Source organism: Oncorhynchus keta, chromosome 35, assembly GCF_023373465.1.
Source record: "Oncorhynchus keta strain PuntledgeMale-10-30-2019 chromosome 35, Oket_V2, whole genome shotgun sequence".
Taxonomy (NCBI): domain Eukaryota; kingdom Metazoa; phylum Chordata; class Actinopteri; order Salmoniformes; family Salmonidae; genus Oncorhynchus; species Oncorhynchus keta.
The window spans coordinates 62387041-62395757 of NC_068455.1; the positions used below are offsets into that span (position 1 = coordinate 62387041).

At 42.6% G+C, this 8717-nt stretch overlaps 1 protein-coding gene across 1 annotated transcript in view; it reads left to right on the forward strand.

Moving 5' to 3' along the window:
- LOC118369152 (phospholipid-transporting ATPase ABCA1-like) overlaps positions 1–8717 on the forward strand; it is a 240971-nt gene that overhangs the window by 148266 nt on the left and 83988 nt on the right. The gene's annotated exons all lie outside the window — the stretch shown is intronic.

Genomic DNA, 8717 nt, shown 5'->3' on the forward strand with positions numbered 1-8717 from the left:
AGTTGTTTAGCTCAGTAACCTTGGCTTTCTTGGGAACAGGAACAATGGTGGCCCTCTTGAAGCATGTGGGAACAGCAGACTGGGATAAGGATTGATTGAATATGTCCGTAAACACACCAGCCAGCTGGTCTGCGCATACTCTGAGGACGTGGCTGGGGATGCCGTCTGGGCCTGCAGCCTTGCGAGGGTTAACAAGTTTAAATGTTTTACTCACATCGGCTGCAGTGAAGGAGAGTCCGCAGGTTTTGGTAGCGGGCCGTGTCAGTGGGAGCAAGACACCTGTCTGGGAGCAAGACATCCTGGTCCGCGATGGGGCTGGTTTTCTTTTTGTAATCCGTGATTGACTGTAGACCCTGCCACATACCTCTTGAAGTGCGACTCTACTTGGTCTCTATACTGACACTTAGCTTGTTTGATTGCCTTGTGGAGGGAATAGCTACACTGTTTGTATTCGGTCATCTTTCTGGTCACTTTGCCCTGATTAAAAGCAGTGGTTCGCGCTTTCAGTTTTGCGCTTTCAGTTTCGCGCTGCCATCAATCCACAGTTTCTGGTTTGGGAATGTTTTAATAGTTGCTGTGGGTACGACATCGCCGATGCACTTGCTTATAAACTCGCTCACCAAATCAGCGTATTCGTCAATGTTGTTTGACGCAATGCGGAACATATCCCAGTCCACGTGATTGAAGCAATCTTGAAGCGTGGAATCAGATTGGTCGGACCAGCGTTGAACAGACCTGAGTGCGGGAGCTTCCTGTTTTAGTTTCTGTCTATAGGTTGGAAGCAACAAAATGGAGTCGTGGTCAGGTTTCCCGAAAGGAGGGCGGGGGAGGGCCTTATATGTGTCGCGGAAGTTACAATAACAATAGAATAACAATGAATAACAATGAAAACAATCAATATGCTGATAGAATTGTTTTCAGATTAGCCTTGTTAAAATCCTTAGCTACAATGAATGCAGCCTCAGGATATGTGGTTTCCAGTTTACATAGAGTCAAATGAAGTTCGTTCAGGGCCATCGATGTGTCTGTTTGGGGGGGAATATATGCGGCTGTGATTATAATCGAAGAGAATTCTCTTGGTAGATAATGTGGTCGACATTTGATTGTGAGGAATTCTAAGTCCGGGGAACAGAAGGACTAGAGATCCTGTATGTTGTTATGGTCACACCACTTCTCGTTAATCATAAGGCATACCCCCCCCGCGCCCTTCTTACCAGAAAGATGCTTGTTTCTGTCGGTGCGATGCGCGAAGAAACCAGCTGGCTGTACCGACTCCGATAGCGTGTCTCGAGTGAGCCATGTTTCCGTGAAGCAAAGAACATTAAAGTCTCTTGTGTCTCTCTGGAATGCTACCTTTGCTCGGATTTCATCTATCTTGTTGTCAAGAGACTGGACATTGGCGAGTAGTATGCTCGGGAGCGGTGCGCGATGTGCCCGTCTCCTGAGCCTGACCAGAAGGGTGCTTCATCTGCCCCTTTTACGGCGTCGTTGTTCTGGTTCGCCGGCTGGGATACGATCCATTGTCCTGGGTGGTGGGCAAAACAGAGGATCCGCTTCGGGAAAGTCGTATTCCTGATCGTAATGATGGTGAGTTGACGTTGCTCTTATATCCAATAGTTCCTTCCGACTGTATGTAATAAAACCTAAGATTACCTGGGGTACCAATGTAAGAAATAACACGTAAAAAAACAAAATACTGCATAGTTTCCTAGGAACGCGAAGCGAGGCGGCCATCTCTGACGGCACCGGAGATTGACAGCATGCCAGGGTGGATTGCAGAGGTCTTGACAAAGAAGAGTCAACACTGCAAATATTGACTCTTTGCATCAACTTCATGTAATTGTGAATAAAAGCCTTTGACACTTATGAAATGCTTGTAATTATACTTCAGCATTCCATAGTAACATCTGACAAAAATATCTAAAGACACTGAAGCAGAAAACTTTATGAAAATAATATTGGTGTCATTCTCAAAACTTTTGGCCACGACTGTATACGCACGCACGCACACACACACACACACACACACACACACACACACACACACACACACACACACACACACACACACACACACACACACACACACACACACACACACACACACACACCAAATCAGTGTTCATTTATCAAACAATGAATGCTATAGATCTTACCTGTGTGCCGTAGTCTTGAATTAGGGGGGCTTGAATTTAATTGTATCTCAGGCTGACCCACCTACAGAAACCCAGAACATACAGAGAATATATTCCCTTTAAAGTGGATTTATTTTCTTTTATCCCTGCTATACTCCCAATATGCCCTTGAAAAACTGCAGAAATGAAAGGAAGCGAGAATAAAACAGGCCCTCACAGACACAGTAGCGAGTGTGAAATGGTTGTTTCCATGGAAATGCCATGCGACGGTAAGTCTTATCACCAAATCTCAGGTATTGACTCTCATTGGCGATATTTAACCTTCAAAGATGAAAAGGCCTCCATTCATGCAAAGGAATTGATAAAGCTGCCGTGCTCTGGGTATTACAATTGATGTCTTTATCATCAGGAGACCACTCTAACTACAGCCTGTTTGCAAATGATTCTCCTCAGCTACCGCTGCATAGCCTTGCCGCCATTATCTTTCAAATAAATCATTGAAGTTGGGCATATTTTGTTCATTTACCACCTTTGTGAGTAGAGGTGGGTGTTCCTGAAAATGCTTATATCCCAATTCAATGAAATATGCTTTAGGAAGCCTTCAAAAACAACCCTTATTATAGTAACAATAATATATGCCATACAGTTATGTGTGCACACATTTTACATATAGGTGGTCCTTGGAATCAAAACCACTAGACAATCCCTTGCAAACACTATTTTGAATGAATGAAGCACAGTTAGTGCACAAAACATTAGGACAACCAGAGACATTGAAAACTAGACATTAAAACTTCCATTGCTACTGATGTACTCCTGTTTTCTAATTGGCCAGGGGTACAAATTGGACAAGATTAAGGACAACCCTCCCTGTTTCAAATGACTTTTTTGTCTTTTTTTCTTCCGGGACTTGTCCTGGCATGGTAATGCATTGTCATTATATTGTGCATCAACATGACCAATTCCCATTGTATTACCTGAACAATATGAATCAGAGTTCAGCTTACTGGGAACGGAGGCCCTCATTGACCAGCCGAAGCCACTCTATGACGTAAAAACATCTGAAAATAAGCAACACAATGTATTTGCAAGTCCTGCAACCTGGATTCAAGCAGAGAGAACCAACAATTTGGGTCTTTGCTTCAAGAGATTACTTTTGATGTTTTATTTTGGCTTTTACCCCCAAGATCCATTTTAGTGTTAAATGACCTGTCCGTACCGGTTCGTTCAACAAGGAAAGGCGTCTTGGAAAACAAAAGTGAAAAGGTTGTGAGGTCACGAGATGAGGCAGATGGTGGAATGAGGCCCAGTAATTTGTTTTCGTTTTTTTGGGAGTAAAACCAGGCTCTGCCGCTGATAGTATATCTACAGTGTTGACTTGTGAAGATGGAAATGTCTCTCGCAAACACAGGGAAAAGACCCCAGCAGCTTATGTTTGTGTTATTTTGAACATAGCCTTATGTCGGATGTTGATCCACCCAGCAAGGTGAGGTGTTGTCAATAGATTTTCTTCAAACCAATAGCTGGTGTGCGAGCGAAGGTACTCAAAACATGCAAGTATGCACACACACATATCCACTTGCTGCTGCAAGTATACCAACATTCCTTGCCATTTCCAGCCAACAAGATAACATTTGAGTCACAATCCATCACTTTAGTTCCCTGTATTTACAAATAGCCAGTGGGGATTTTAGCATGTAAATCTTGGTGGTGCAAAAAATGTTTTATGTGGGATGCATGCCAGCAAAGCCACTACACTAAACAATACATGAATTACACTATAATGGTGACTACTGGTGCCCACAAACTGTTAGGGCCTGCATAAAGCTGTCCCAACGCAGAGTCCCAACAGCAGTCCCAACACCTGACCACTGCTACACCTGGCTATCAGCGGAGCCTTGTCTGGCAGTGAAACAGTTCATTCAGCCTCATTTACTGCCTTTAAAAAAAACATAGCTGACATGGCTGACTTGCTTAAACAAATGTAGTTTATACTGACAATTGAGATGTACAAACCATGGAATAAGGGGACAACAAGCGGATACAAGGCAATCTGTAATTTCCAATAAGACATTAATGAGGAAGCTTGGACAGATGTAGTCAAAAGTTCAGCACTTTTGAAATTTACAGCAACAAAATTCAGAACATGGGCCGATCTTACAGTGTTCTTGATGTACACCAAGTCAGAACGTGGAATAAATAAAGGGGGCATATTAGCAGACAATGAAAGCTCTTAACGTTACAATATTCAATGATTACATTTCTCAAAAACAGGTTATAGGCTACATGTGCAGCACCAAGTCAGAACAGTTGGCAAAATCAAGAGGTGAAAATAGACCAAATTATTAGGGTGAGGCACATGGACTACTAACAGCTTTCTACACAACATACATTTAGTATTACTTTATTAGCTACAGTATACATATCTCCTTGGCATATTACATAATGTATGCAGCAGCAAACAAGACATTTTTGGACTCACCTTGTTGTGCTGTGCTCACTTGAACAGGAAGTTGGTGTGGTGGTCCTTCATGGGCAAATTGTGTCATCAAACTTTGTCATCAAAGTCTGGCATTCTTTGGATTTATGGTGCTTTCAAGACAAATGGGAACTCTGGGGAAAAAAGGTTGAATCATGTTGACATCAGTGATCTTCAGGTCGCAGCTCTGGAAAGAGGCCCGGGTTCCCAATTTACAATTCTGAGTTGGATGAAAGTTGAAAACATATTTTCCCAGTCGTGGCTCGTTTTCCCCCGAGTTCCCAGTTGTCTTGAACTCACAGAAGTCAGATTTTGCAGTTCCGGGTTAAGTTGTTTTAAGGGTGGCACAAATCATGCTTCATTGACAGCATGGCAAATGTTGAATGTTTATCATTTTAAACTAGGAAAAGAGACCCTTAATCTTAGACTTGGGATCACACATCCACTCCACTCCGAATAGCAGGCTAATGATTGCTTTTCAATGATTGCAGTTAGCCACTGATTCCTTCCAAACCACTCATTGTTGAATTTGCGATTTCCAATTGTTGTGTAATATTTATGTCCAATAGCCAATGAGCAACGGTACGTTTTAGCTATAATTTATCTTCATATGACAAGGATTAAAAAGGATTTACCAATAGATTGTCGACTTGATTCATGATGAATGCTAGCTGAGATTTTGAACGTATGAGATTTTGAAAGTATGATGTTTACATGAACAGTCCAATCGAAGCTACTGGGGATATAATGTGTTTTGATGTCATTTTATCTGTGTCCAATGACGTTGAGCCTTCTTGGATGGGCACTAATGTAACTCTTAGTGTCCCCATGAGTGACAGAACACTGAGCCAATCATCGTGCAAAGCTCTGTATTTTCTACTGGCTTGCCACACCACAGAAAGCCCAGAGCTTGGCTGAAACACCTGCATTTTGGAGCTGCCTTACTCAAGAAAACACAAAAGAGACCATGTTTTTATGCAGCTTTATTAACTTAACTTTATTAACTTAATAAAAAATATATTATTTTTACATTGTTTACAAACTGATATGTGACACATATTAATTAATATGCAAAAGCCCCCCATCCAAAACAGGAAAGCCACCCCCCCTTTAAATGTGGGGCTCAAAAGAGGTGGGGCTCTGCAAATAACTTACCAGCAGTTACTTTTCCAAGACTCAGCTCCACAAACAAGACAGGTGGCACACTTTTGACGGGACATTATAATTATAAGTCGTGCCTTTCTGGAAATGGGAATTATATGTTGTGTCTTTAAAAACATAAGAAAACACAATTGACTTGATCATAATTGAGCATTTCTGAGGGAATCAACAAACTAGATGAGACATACTCTGCCTAGGCCTCCAAAGCTACATACAGCAGATGGCACACATAGTTTAAAGCAGAAACTCTATGTCCCGACGATTGCATTCCGTTGCTGTCTGGTGAAAACCTCTTATCTCCAAAACAAAAACCTTTCAGGAAATTACCATATTTTCCCATTAACGAACATACAATTATGAAACTTCAGAAGCTATTTTGAATACATGTTCTTGTTCTTAGAGTCATGAAATGTTCCAAGTACATCGAGGGGAGTTAATGCTTTCGGTAATTAAAATAAAAAATGCAAATTGGCAAAAATGGAGTTTAAAGGTTTTCATCAGACAGCGACAATGTGTTTGTGCCAGGTAAAATTGGACATTGGTCTTTGAGGTTTGCAACACGAGGCTCACGTGGTTTTTAGCAGAACTCTACATCACGAAGAGTGCATTTGTTTGTGCCAGGTAGAATTGACAGTTGGTCTTTTGACGTTTCCCAAGATACAGAGACTATATGCAGAGATTATTAAGAACACTGCCTACCCTCTTAAGGTCTCTCTAACACGGCAGCATGTCAGCTCAGATTAGATTACTCTGAGTTCACATATGCCTCTCCTGTTAGCCTCTCCCGTGTGTCGTCAACCTGCAGTCGAGAGGGACTGACGCGTGCGGAACAAGACACGTCATGTATAGGAAGTGCGGGTAAATAGTTGGGATATATAAGACGTAGATGGCCAATATGCCTTAAAATGACTTGTGCGGTCGAGAGCGGCATACGCTCCTGGAATGATTATTGTGAGGTATGGATTGACAAGTGTGGAGAGAGCATTCTATGTACAGTAAATCATCTGGATCAGAAGTGGCTGGTGGGAGGAGATACCTGAGGACGTGCTCATTGTAAAGGCTGAAATTGAATAATTGGAAAGGTTTCAAATACATCAAACACGTGGTTGCTATTTCATTCATTCCATTTCAGCCATTACAATGACGTCCTCCGATATCTATCGATGGAGTTACATACATTTGCTGGCATGTACGGTGTCCATATTAGGACACACGTCCATGGAGTGTTGGAGGAGACCTCACGTTATCTGTGGTTTCGATTGGAGGATGTGGAAATCGGCCAATGCAATTAGATTCATGCTGGCTGTGAGCTGTACGGTTAAGTCAACTCTCTATCTGTTTGTTTATGCCTGAGTTGCTGCTGCTCGGAAAGGAGACTCAGATGTTTCAGTGGTAAACAGAGTATTGTGCTGTGACTCATCTGCTTCTTCCTGTTACACAACTTCCTTCTTGATTCACTAGTAGAGGAACTACATTTCCCAGTAGTGTGGAGTTAGTTGAACTACATTTCCCAGTAGTGTGCTGTTAGTTGAACTACATTTCCCAGTAGTGTGGAGTTAGTTGAACTACATTTCCCAGTAGTGTGGAGTTAGGTGAACTACATTTCCCGGTAGTGTAGGTTTAGTTGAACTACATTTGCCTGTAGTGTGGTTAGTTGAACTACATTTCCCTGTAGTGTAGGTTTAGTTGAACTACATTTGCCTGTAGTGTGGAGTTAGTTGAAGTACTTTCAAAATAACATGGTTCGTTTGTAGATAACTCATTTTCTCAACATGTAGTGGGTTCGAGTGTAAAAAGCTCATCACTACACATTCATCTCATTTGAAGTAGAGTCCTGCTATTACATATTGCAGACTTCATTTTCTGCAGTTGGCCTGTATCTTCAGATTGACCAGGGGTGGATTTGGAAAGTCCATCTAACTATCTGACCAAATCAATTCTGGTCAGATAAATACAGATGACTGGGCAAGCAGCTGAAAATAAGAAGAACATGGAACTATCCACATATCTATCTGAGGGACAGGTATCTGAGAGACAGATAGGCACACAAACAAGCTTTTGGAAAAGAATCACCAGCCTTGCACATCCCGTCTCCCCTCCTAATCCGCCCCCTGGCCCCAACCTAACTAGGAATTAATTAACAAGCAGACGCCCGTTTGCATACATATCCATGTCATTACTAAACGACATAGAAAATAGGCATACAAACACAACTTATCAGCACGGGGGAGGCTATTTCAACTCATTATGTGGGCAGTGTTGTTTACCATCGGTTAGCACGATAAGCTAGAAACCCAGTGAAGGGTGGAGAGAACACAACTGGGCAAAAGGGAGTCAGGGTGGGGAGGGGGATGAAGGCGCTTGAGGCTCGGCTTGGGGCGCTCTGGACCCTTATAAGCAGTCTCCATTAGCGTTGCCAAGAAATCCTTCTAATCAGCATAGTATCCCGACACCATGAAATAAACTGGGCCAGACAGGAGGGGCTTGCTACTCGTTAGCATGTGCTGGATGTGGCTATGGAGGGTATGTGGAGTGGATGCGCACCACAGTGTCGCATCCTCCCTAATTGTGTCTTTGAACGTGCCAATTTATGGAGAGTACGGGCTAATTAGGTCCCTTTGACATTAGCCACATTGGCTGTATCATAGTAATGGGGAAGGCTCCAACAGGCTCACTATTATGATCAGGTTCAGTGTTCTTAGTTGGGTTCCACAGCGCCACGCCTATCTGACTTGATTATGGTTAGAAATGTGGCTGGTGCCACCATCGTGCAATAATGATTGGAGTGCACCCCCCCCCCTGTTTGTATTAGAAGGGCGTGGCCATTGCTGAACTTTTTCGATCATGATCATAGTGCCTGGCTTTCAAAGGTCGACCGGTAGTTGGGAATCTGTTTTTTTGTTGTCGTCTCTGATCTCTTTGATATTGTGTTAAAACAAACA